This window comes from Ambystoma mexicanum, chromosome 9 (genome assembly GCF_040938575.1).
Source record: "Ambystoma mexicanum isolate Mex_15411 chromosome 9, UKY_AmexF1_1, whole genome shotgun sequence".
NCBI classification, from domain to species: Eukaryota; Metazoa; Chordata; class Amphibia; order Caudata; family Ambystomatidae; genus Ambystoma; species Ambystoma mexicanum.
This window is the reverse complement of record NC_090931.1, coordinates 987,411,863-987,424,315: the sequence shown is the minus strand read 5'-3', so window position 1 is coordinate 987,424,315 and position 12,453 is coordinate 987,411,863.

Genomic DNA, 12,453 nt, shown 5'->3' with positions numbered 1-12,453 from the left:
AAAGACTTACCTGATTTCTACAAGGATTTCACCTCTCATCTCGGGTCGGTGCCTGTTCCCCGGCATTCCGTACCCCGGCCCCTATGGGGAAAAAGACACTAGCATTAGTACATTAATGCATGGACACAAGAGGAACCTCTTATCAAAAAACTTACCTGGAAGCCAAGCAAGTTTGGTTCTCACAATCCGAAAATCCAGTGAAGTAACTGGATACCAACGCGCCCCTGCATCAGAAGCAGGATGGAGAGCTCGTCCTTCCAGACCCTAAGGTGAGACGCTACGAGGAATCACAGAAGGGTTTCGAGGAGGGTGAGAGGGGAAAGTGGGAGGCCGATTGCATTACCCCGCAGACAGTTAATCCCCTATTTTCGCCTACAGAAGGATACTTCTGCGAGCCAGACAAGCCAGATTTGGGGGCCCGGTCCAGTCCGTCTTCCGAACCCTGCGCATCACCTTAGAAGAGGTCACAGCAGCGCGAACCAGGCCAGCGCTTCCGTAGGGGTCAGGTGAGCGTTACAGCAGCAGAAAGAAGGAATGATCACATTTTCATCTCTTGGTTAATTTCTTGCCTCTGTTTCCTATTTTCGGATGAAGTGGGAACCGGAGGCCTAGAGGAGGGTGGCGTAAGAGTTGTGCAAGTTAGACAGCTCATGAAACGCAACTCCTCGGTGCTAAATCCATGTGTCAGGAACCCGAGTGAACAAGCGGGGCGCGCGTGGTACAAAGGTAGCTGCTCTGAAACTATAGGGCAATGTGAAAATGCACGAAGGCCTTGCCAAATGAAAAAGCAATCCAGGCAGATAGCAAACTGCCATAAAAAGATTGTAGACATTGATTGAACTCTGTCAACATCCTGGGAAGCACATGAACAAGAGATATTCACGACGAGCACAGCAAGAAGGAAGAGAAGAAATGTCGGAACCAGTAAATGCCCCCTCCTGCACCAATGCTGATAGAGAATTAAATGTAGTATATAGAAAGGCGGAAAAAGGACATGGTAAAAAGAATTGTATGCTGGGTCTAACCATAGTAATGTGCATAATGAGTATATTAGCCCCAATGTTGACCATATCAGTATTATGGTACCTAGAGGAAATGCACCCTTTTGAAGTACTTTTGCCCATTATGAACATTTCCACAACAGAAAGCCCAGTCCATGTGATTTCCTATACCTTGTCCCCAATAGAAGAAAGATATAGGGAAGGATATGGGAACAACACATTCCTATTAATAATGAATATGACATACTCAATCCTAAGAAAAAACAATTGCTGGGTTTGTGCCCTTTTGCCTCAACATGGTGGCAAAGGAATAGGATGGTATGTACAGCCCCTGCCATTGACTTCCGCATGTTATGCCTCTCTGAGTGCCCTATATTATGGGAAATGGAACGAAAGTGAAACTGTGAACTAGATAGAACAAATATGAATGAATTCGAGGAAGTGATTATGAAACCAGTGGGTTGCTCCATATTCCATAAAAGACGATTTATTACACCAGCAATAATGCCACAAGATAGATTGTCTGTACCTTATAAAACTTCTGTGATCACGTTCCACATGAACCCACAGCGGAATAAGGATGTGGATCCCCCTTTATATACAGTGAATTATAACCTTCATTCTATCTCATTCTGTTTAAAGAAAAAGGGTTCTTTCCAGGTAGGAACATTTACCAGATGCAGGAACACAGCATTCCTTGATAAAGAAGTGGAACCAATATATGTGGGAGATCCTGTGTATTTCATATGTGGAGAAAAAGCATATCCTTGGTTACGTAGGAACTGGGGAGGGACATGTTATTTAGGTTTCCTGTTTCCTGGGGTGTTCCTTTCAAAAACAGCAGATATAGATAAACTGACCAGGTCACGACATCGCCGGAATAGTGGGGATGGGTTGATTGCAGAAGACATAGCGAAATCATTTCTACCATTTTGGGGCCAGGCGATAAACTCTTATAACATAAGACTGTCTAGGATATTAGAAGAAACAATAAATGGAACAAGTGACATATTATATAATATGACTCTCGAGGAAAAAGGAATTAGATTAATGTCACTGCAAAATTGAATGGCCCTTGATATAATCTTAGTTGATCGCGGCGGTTTTTGCAAAATCGTGGGATCAGCGTGTTGCGTATTTGTAAGTGACTCCTCCCCCACGATTTGTGAGGCGATAAGAAAATTGCATGTGTTAAGCTCTGATCTCCACCCCCCTGAAGGTGGCTGGGAATTGAACATAAGCTCCTGGTTCTGGGAAGTGCTGCGGTTCTGGGGGTGGAAGCTATTTGCAATCCTAGTAGCAATCCTAGGAATATTTGTGACATGTTGTCGTTGCATACATTGTCTCCCCATAGTATGTACTGAAATTAGCTAAGAGTGTGTAAAAATGATGAAACGAAAAAACATTACTAAATCAAGCACTCGCCATAGTAACGAATCTGAAACCATTAAAGAATTCATGGCAATTGATATTGATAATAAGAACGAGGAGACAACAAGTGTACATGAGTCAGAATTTGAATCAGATTCCGAATCTAATCCAAATACTTGGTCGGAGGAGGATGCAATGTATGGATGAGACGTTTGGCTTACGGCCAAGAGGAGGGTTTGTCAGTCCAGAAAAACCAAACACCCCTTGAGGGTCCGGAAATGAATGATAATTGGTTGGCCGAAGACCAACCGCCTCATTTACAGTGTTAAGAATATATATATTCATTAGTTATTATGTAGCTATTAGTAGAGTGAGGCCATTTTAAGATGACCAGAATCGCCATTTTGTTTTCTCTCTCTGCTCTCTCTAACGTTGCCACTTTGCCTCATGTAAAACTGCTTTGCTGTAGATATTATTTCGCTTCAATGGTCCAAGGCTAAGAAACATGTTGAAACATTACACTGGAGAGCCAGACAGAAATGCCCGATTCCCTCCCTCACATATCCTTGAAGACAGGGAGCAAGGCATTTAATCAGTACACGAATGCCAGCAAGTCTCCTGAAAGAATAGCAATGTACGAAACTAGCATTTAAAGAGTTGAATTATGCTCTTCTTTACGGCCCCCCTTTCTGAGCCCAGTGAAGCCCCGGAGAGCGGGCTGACCTCTAGAGCGAGAATCGAAACTAAGAGATAGTGAGGTCTGGTATGTGCCAGTCTCTTACGCGCAGCTTGCCCATGAAAAACAGAAACGCTGTGTTCTCGCAAATAAAGAATGGTGTCTGTAAAATTGAAGATTGCAAACCGTTACTAAATATGGTGGTCTAAGGTGTCATACTTGTCGTACTGGTCAATCATCGCCTCTAATTCAAAGGGAAATGAATTGGGGGCGGCATCAAATGTGTCATACTGTGTCATTGCTGATTGTAAGGTGCTCAGTTTGTATATATGTAACTGATGTACGTTTTACTCTCTCTTGCGTCTCCCGAGGTCTGTTAGACACACGTCGCGGGGCGTGGGACCATTTGGCCAACTGGGACTTCTTTGTATTGCAATAAACCCTAGATTTTGGGAACGGAACCTCGTGTCTGGCGTATCTATTCAAGTGTGGTGACTGTGCCTTGTTTCCACATCCGAGGGTCCCTCAGGGGCCCCTTCATGGGAGCTCCGTCATCGGAAAGGGTGTCATTGTCCCCACAGGGGGAGTCTCTCCTGGTGAGGTCCTACTCGTCTCTACTCCTAGGGAGTGTATTGCGTAGTGGGCTCACCTCCCCAGCCTCACAGGGAAAGGCTCCCCCATGGGGAGAAGTGACTGAATCCCGTGATTTATCACACTGTCCTCTTCTAAAGTCCCAGGTAACGTGACTATATCTGTTTTTTCCAATAATCTCAAAGCCGCCAAAGTGCTTTACAGAGACTACTTGCCTTGGTGTAGATCAGTGATAATCAAACTTTGAGCACGCCGTCTTGTTTTCAATGGGGATATCCATTTTCAATGGGTTGCTCAATTGTACCCCACTTTTTGATATTACATGCAGACAAACAAATTACTGCAATCAAGGGGGATTCTTGCCGCAATATCATTTATTAAACATGTATTATACCCCACAGCCCCCTGTTTTCCGTTGCTACTAATACCTGCTGGACTTGCTCCCTGCTGGTAATCTGTGGGCTCCCTGTTTAGCCTCCCGCCAGTTATGCTTGCTCTGCAAAACCAAATTCCACCAACTCCTAATGTGGAAAAATGCTACTGTTTCTACTCGCACACGCTTCTGCTTACCAACATTCTGGGATAGAAATGGTGATGTCAATACATTTACTCAGTGTGGCTCAAACAGGTCTGCCATCTTGCAGGGTGCTGAAACAATGGTACTCTATATTGATACAAGGGAATATCTAATCTTATGAGGGTGATGCAAACCGTTCTCAAGTATTCTGGAGCACTGAACCAAGGGTTGTTTCTCACATTTATTGGAACATTTTAACCTAGTGAACTGTAACGCTTACCTGGACTCCTCGGGAGCGTAATGCCTTCTCAGCCTGTGGACCTGGTGCTTGATACTTTTTGGATTCTCTTTCTGTTAAAACAACAATAACAAAACACTATAACATCTACTGACTAAGATACTACTGCATGAGATGTGTACTCTTTTAATCCCTCCCGTTTCACCTTTGTTAATTATTTGTGGAGCTCTCCATCCTGCTTTTCTACATGCGTGCGTTAAGATGAAGAAACAATGGTAACTGGGGTAGCTGAAGTATTCTATAGTCTCTTGTCATAAAATGTCTTAACTTGAAGAATGAGACTTGGGGTAAGTAGCTGGAGAAAATACTGTAATCTTTAGGGCTTGGATTAATTCCTATGTTGGAGAGATCTCTCTAATAACTTGCTCTTTTTTCTTTCTTTTGTAGGTTCTCTGAATTTAGGAAAAGGAATGATGGCTGCAGAGGGCTGCGGAGTTACTCAGAATGAGAAAAAGTTTTAAAACGTAAGTTCGCTTATACGGAGCAGCTGCAGCCTTTACGGAAGTGCGTGGAAACAACTGTGAGGTGAAAACTTGAAGAACTTTCAGGTGCGTAAAATGCTTAGTAAACGTGTTCTTTCTTTAACTATTCAATTAGTTTGTTATTTTAAATACCGCTTGTAGTGTCTGAAGGTTTTCGGAAAGCTGAGGAAAAATACCTTTGGAAGATGTGGTGGCTGCGGAAGAAACTTCAGACTGGAATTGCTGCGACTACAAACGAAAACTGTTCACTGAAGATGCTGTGACTACAAAGGAAGGCGGCTGACTGAAGATGCTGCAGCGGTGAAGGAAACTTCTGACGGAAGATGCTGCCACTACGAGCAAAGACTGCTGACTAAAGATGCTGCAGCGGTGAGTGAAACTTCTGATGGGAGCTAGTTGCTTCGGAGATAACATTAGACAGGTAAGTCTTTTCTATTAACTTATTGAACTCTGTAGTTTTGCTGTACAACTAATGTCTCTATTATCTCCTTTTACAGGTTTTGTGAGGAGAAACGCTGGTAGCGTTACCCGCTGTCAGCGGAGCAGACGCGAATCGCGGGTTCCAGCGGAGGCAGGGCTTAAATAGCTCCCTCTACAATATAAATATAAATAGAACATGCTGCAACTTATGAAATGACCTTGCGGAGGCCATGTTAAGTGTATGGAATTACTGTAAAACATCTCAAAAGTCTATGGAAGTGTATGCTGAGAATGATGCAAATGCCATGTGTGCTAGGCTAACACCCACCTTTGACCTGCTGTTGTACCTAATGTTCTCTGCCTAGCCTGAAAGCCTGAATGATGGCTATGCCAACTGACTGGGATCATTGCCGTTTTCTCCCCCAAGACCCCTCTCAAGGATGGACCCTCCGGCCCTTGCTTAGTGGGATGATTCTTATGAAACTTCTGTAGCAATTCTGCCAATCTTGGAATCTAAGATTTCTTTCACTAAAAATTCTGGTTCACCTTCTATGATCAGGGGTTTTGGGGATGGTTGTAGTCTGGTCCCCGGATGCATGTGTTTTTGCAGGGAAACTTGGAATACGGGATGAATTCGCATTTGAGAGGGTAGGTTCAGGGTTAAAAATGGCTTCCACAGAGAATGGGCCCAGAAATCTAGGGTGGAATTTACGTGGACTCTTAAGTACAATGTGTTTAGAAGACAACCATACCTTGTCTCCCACTTTATACTCGAGATTTTCTTTGAAGTTTATCTGCAAATTTCTTTGGGTTTTCCTTTGCTTTAGTCAAATGTCTCAGAACCTCTTTTTGTACCTGGGTGATGTTCTCATGAAGATTCGGTGCTGCTGGCATTTCTAAAGATTCTTTAGGATCAAAGGTCGAGGTTCAAGGATGTGAACCGTTGAGGATGTAAAATGGGGTGTAACCTGTGGAAGTGTGTCCAGAGTTATCATAAGCATACTCTGCTACCCAAAGGACATCCACCCAAGAACTATCTATCTGGTGGAGAAGACATTGAAGGTATTGTTCTAGAGTTTGATTGGTTCTCTCAGTTTGCCCGTCAGTTTGTGGATGGTACCAGTAGATAAACGTACTTCAATTTTAGCCAAATCACAACATTTCCTCCAGAATTGAGGGACAAACTGGCTCCCTCTATCAGAGATCACCGCAGATGGAAATCCATGAAGACAAACAATTTGTTCTAGGAACACCTTTGCTAAAACTGATGACATAGGAAGCTCCTTGAGGGCAATGAAATTAGCCGTTTTGGAAAACAAGTCCACCACTACAAGGATTGTGTTATAACCTTAACAAGCGGGCAACTCAGTAATAAAATCCATAGAAATGGTATGCTAAGGCGCCGGTGGGACAGGTAACAGTTGAAGTCCAGCTGGTCACTGCTTTGAGCTTTTGTATTGGGCACTAATTCCACAAGTTTGGATGAAATCTATGATATCCTTGCGCCATGTTGGCCACCAAAAATGTCTTTTGATCTTGGCTGTGGTCTTTGCGATTCCAGGGTGGCCTTCCAGTGGGGCCCCATGGTAATCTAGCATGACCTTCCTCTGTAGCTCCTGATTTGGCAGGTAAAGATGACTCTAGAAATAAGGTACACCTTCTTGAATCCAAAACTTGGGTCCTTTTGACTTCCAGGCCTCCCATTCTGAAGGGGTCATGCTGAGTTGAATCTGTGACTTTAGATCTTCTTCGGAAGATCCAGTGACTCGCAGCACCTTGTCTTCTGGAATTATATTTACTGGATCTGAAGTACCTTGGATCACTTCTTTCTCTCCAATCCATGACAAGGCATCCGCTTTACCATTCTTTACTCCTGTTATGTTATGTTAAAAGCATTTATGTAAGCGCACGTACACCCGAAGGCATCTTGGCGCTGAGGAAGGTGAGGCAAGGAGCTTATAGGGCCGCTAAAAAAGCAGAGTTTTCAATCTTCGCCGAAAGGCCAGATGATCAGAAATATCTTGCAGTGAGATAGGAAGGCGATTCCAAGCTTCAGCAGCGGCAACAGAGAAGGCACGGCCACCCCTACGGGCTAACCTGAACCGAGGAACAGTCAGCCGGCGGGCGGTGAGAGAACGAAGGGTGCGGGTGGGTTGATAGGGAGTGACTTTGCTTTGCAAATATTCTGCCCCACTTCCATAGAAGGCTCGGTGGACCATGCAAATAAATTTGAACAAGATCCATTGGGTAACAGGAAGCCAGTGGAGTTGTCTCAGTATGAGTGTCATATGAGCTCCAAAAGGTGGACGGCTAATGGAGCAAGCAGCAGCATTCTGGAGTAGCTGCAAACGCCCGATGAGATAACTGGGTTGGGCCAGATATAATGAGTTGCAGTAGAGCAGAATGCTGGGGACCAGAGCTCCAACTACAGGTGCCTGACTGGCCATAGGAATGAAGGGGAGGACTTTCCGAAGGACCCTAAGTTTAAAATGGCCCGATTTACAAACTGCTCCCACCTGTTCATCCATAGTCAGGGTAGCTGAGAAACATACTCCCAGATTCCTGACAGATATAACTGGTGTCGGGAGGGGGCCTAGCGAGGAGGGCCAGAAATCGGCCGTCCAAAACATTTGAGGGGTAGCTGTACCCACAACCAGAACTTCGGTTTTGGAACTATTTAGTTTAAGCCAGTTCATCGTCATCCAGATACCCAGCTCTTCCAGGCACTTGTTTAGCCTACTGGCTGTTTCTGGTTTTGTCAGGTCCAAATGGAGCAATATCTGGGTGTCATCCGCGTAAGAGTAAAAGCGAAACCCATGAGATTAAATCAGAAACAGTAAGTATCTTATGTAGATATTGAACAAGATAGGGGAAAGTGCCGATCCCTGAGGAACACCACAGGATAGAGAGACCGGGGCAGAGCAGAAAGGAGGAAGCAACACTGACTGAGAAAAGTTGTGAACCATTCCAAAACCTGGCCAGAGATACCGGCTTTAAAGAGACGGGAGATCAGAAGTGAGTGATCGACGGTGTGCAGCTGACAGATCTAAAAGCAGGACTGCTCCGACACCGCCCTGATCAAGAAGACACATAAGGTCATCCATCACCAAGTTAAGAACAGATTCAGTACCTCTACCCGGCCAAAGGCATGATTGGAATACATCAAGGAACTGAGTGGATTCCAAGAAAGTAGAAAGCAGTGGGGATACCAGCGCCTCCAAAACCTTCATCGGGAAAGGCAGAAGGGAAATCGGGCGATAGTTAGCCAACACTTCACGATCCACAGAGGGCTTCTTGAGCAAGGGAATTACCAATGCATGTTTAAGAGAATCCGGGATAGTTCCTGTAGTAAATGAGTCATTGACAGCTGACGTAATATGGTCAATCAGGTCATTGGATGTTTCTTGTAAAAGAACACGTGGTATAGCATCTGTAGGAGATGCAGATTTAAGTTTTTGGATTGCAGATAAAACTTCTGCATTGGAAAAAAGGGGGAAGGACGACCAACAGCGTTTAGTAGGAGGAGGCTTAACAAAAGCTGGGGCAGCCACAATGGCTGCAGCCTTAGTCTTGATATTTTCTCGGATAGTCATTATTTTAGATAGAAAGAAGGTGGAAATGGAATCACAAAGCTCTTGGGAGGGTGGGACTACGTCTTGAGGTACTTTTGGTGTAGAAAGGGACTGTACCAAGTTAAATAGCGCCTTAGGTTTGTTAATGGCCTCCTCCACCGTGTGGGCGAAATATGCTTTTTAGCATTGATCACTTCTCTGTGATAGGCAGCAAGTGTGTTACGATAACACATTTTAGAGTTGGGGGAGTAACTCCTGCGCCACTTTCTTTCTGTCTGCCTACACTGGAGTTTGCTGTCCTTGAGTTTTTGCGAAAACCAAGGCTCAGGTGGACGACTGCATTGTTGACATAGTTTATAGGGTGCTAAAGCATCCGCCGTGGCAGTGAAAGCCTCCTGTTATGTGGTTAGGGAGCAACACTCCACGGAGTTGCAGTGGGACTGAAGCATATTGATAAGTTTAGGTTTGGGGACAACTTTCCAGCTACGCTTGAATCGCAGGCTTTACTATGGCTGTAGGAGGGGCTGATAAAAGAATGGAAAAAGGCACCAAAAAATTGTCCAACCAAATAAGCGGCATAGGACTAAAAATATCAACAGAGGAGGAGGGAGCAAAGATTAACTCTAGAATATTACCGCTCCTGTGGGTGGGGACGAGGACTCCTTGAGGGAGGCCCAGGTCAGTCATCAGCAGGGTAAACTTAGCGACCAATTTGGCCATAGTGGGATTAATGGGCAGATTGAAATCTCCCATGGTGAATAAATCAGGATATTTGGTTTGAAGTTCCATCACAAATGCCGGAAATTCGGTACAAAATAGATTATCGCCTCCAGGAGGTCGATAGACAAGTAAAACTGTAAAAGTGCAAGTAGGAGAGATAAAAATGCGGGTCAGATAGCATTCCATTTTTAAGGAGTGATTAAGAATCCTACTAATGACCTTATATTTGGTCTTATAGATTAAAGCAACTCCACCACCATGGTGGAGAGAGGCACGATCCTCATGAACTAAAAAGTAGTTTTCAAGCAGAGACTGAACAATCGCTGGTCCAGAGGTCTCTCTGAGCCAGGTTTCAGTAAGGAATAGGAGATCAAGATCCTTACTGGACAGAAGGTCATGGCAGTGCAGATGATGAGCAACCAAAGGACGTGTGTTGAGTAAAATGCATTGCAGTGAGGCTGAAGGTTCTACCTTCCTAGTAGTGGAACATTCAAAAAACCCGTAGGCCATTTGGTGTTAGCTGGGGCATAGGATAACAAAGTATTACATAGGGTCCAGCCCGCTATATCGATTATTATATTATTGTGACAAATAAAAGGTATTCGTCCCTTCTCTCCAGGTTGGACCCACCCCCTTTGAGGCTAGGGAGGTGAGCCCACTCCGCAAGACTCTCTCTAGGGGTCTGGGCAAGTTGAACCAAACTGGGAGTGACTTCCTCTTAGGGGACAGGTACTCTCATTTCCACGAGGAACTCTCTGGACCACCCACCTTATATACATATACGTGACTGCCTTCCATAAAGAATATCTCTTTAAGAAGAGATCTGTATATAATTGGGATGAGTGGATCACAAGAGGAGAGGGATTATGGTGCACAGGGGAACCCCCCCTAGCATAATCACGCCTTAGAGAGGCAGACTAGGAGGAAACGTGGAACCTGCGACTGTTCGACAAACTGAAGAACGCCAGCTCAAGACACCGGAGGCCCGGCGAAGTAGACAACGGAGAAGCCGTTGTGAAGATGGGGAGAGAAAACCTGTCCGACGTGGTGGTGTGACCAGGACCATCCTGCAGTGTGCCAGACACTCGCCTAACAATGCCGAAACCCCTACAGCAGGGAGCGCCGACACCTCCCACCGGCCAGCATCCCTCGACTACAGTAGCCGACAGAGACGCAAGGAACAGAATGTTGGAGTAACCCGAGACCGAAAACACAAGACAGGTTACCCCAGCAAGTGCTGATCCAAGCAATGTCACCCGGGACAAACAAGGGTACAGGGGAAAATAGGAGAAGCGGGAGGTTGCCAGGGCAACCTATTGTAAGGAGTGGAACGAGTGAAAGGCCTGAGGGCTACATTCGAATAGTAAACCTGAATAAGTCAATATATGAGCTACAAATGAAGAGCTTGACAAACAAGAGTGAGTAGGAAATGAAGGAAAGGTGGAAACGAATACCCTGGAAAGAGGGGAATTGCAGCTCAGTGTTGAAGGGTGGGGAAGACCCTCCATATCCAAGGGTCAAAAGAATTGTGATTTGAAACTGCCAAGTTAATTAAATAACAAGAGAAAGAAACCAATAGAGAAACCCAGGAGGGGGGGATTCCTAACACAAATAAAACCTTAAGAAAGGTTGGATCTCAGGGTGTGAGAAACCTGAAAGTAAAGTAAAGACTGTGAGACAGTATTTTCAGGAGAATCATTATAAGCATAACACTAAAGAGAGTAAAAGACCAATGAACAGCTAGGATTAGCTACAAGAACTCATGAAGGAAACTCCAAGAGAGTGGCAAAGAAAATCAGCATAAGCAACATATTTCAGAAACAGAGAGATTTTGTTTATTGACGATATAAGGAGCTAAAAACCCTGAGAGATAGCTTCTGCCAAGAAGGCAAAAAGGAAAACGACCAGATGAGGGTCCAGATGATGGAGATGAGAGACATTCTTTTGGCCAACTTTAGTTGTTTGTGTTAGTGGAAGGGTCAGATAGAGTTGCGTTTACGACTGAGGACCTTTACTTGTCACTTTGTGATGACAGACAAGCACCTTCGGTTACTTTAGTAAGGCAGGGAACCCCCTCTAGCATTAGGGGGAAGATAGGCCTTTTATAATTTGCACCTTCGGTTACTTTAGTAAGGCAGGGAACCCCCGCTAGCATTAGGGGGAAGATAGGCCTTTTATAATTTCATCAAGAGAAAGTCAACCTGTCCAGAGTATGTCCGACTCCTTCTTCCGACTCGCCACATTATCCAGGATGTGTGTAGGTGTTCCGGCAGCAAGGGCCAATCCAGTTATATAGGTGTCTGGAGGGGCTCTCATAAGCTCAAGGAGGTCCCCCATGGAGAGACGGGGAAACACAGCAGGCTCCAAACACATTTGCACAGATATACTGTTCACCCACCAACCCCACGCAGCGCTACCCATCCACAAATCGGCTAGGATACAGTCTTTATGGCAATGACACCTAAAACCTGTTCTCGTCTCAAATGCAGAGCACTCCTCATAAATGCCAAACCAAAATATCAAACCTTACGAAACCAGACATAAAAAACTAGCCTTACTGTACGGGTAATTGGAAAAGCTTGACCTTACAAGTTTGGGTGCCAACTTATGATTTTTGCTACAGAGGCAGAAATTCCGACACTGAGCAAAGAGAGGGAGGCCTGCCCATGTTCAGGTTGAAACAAACCATTTTAAAGCACGTTTTGCAGCAAGAAATGGAAACAAAGCCACAGGATTAACCGGCAATTCTAAACCTATAACATTTCTGCAACAGTCGCCTTTCCTGCGGAGCTGTCTTTCCTCGGC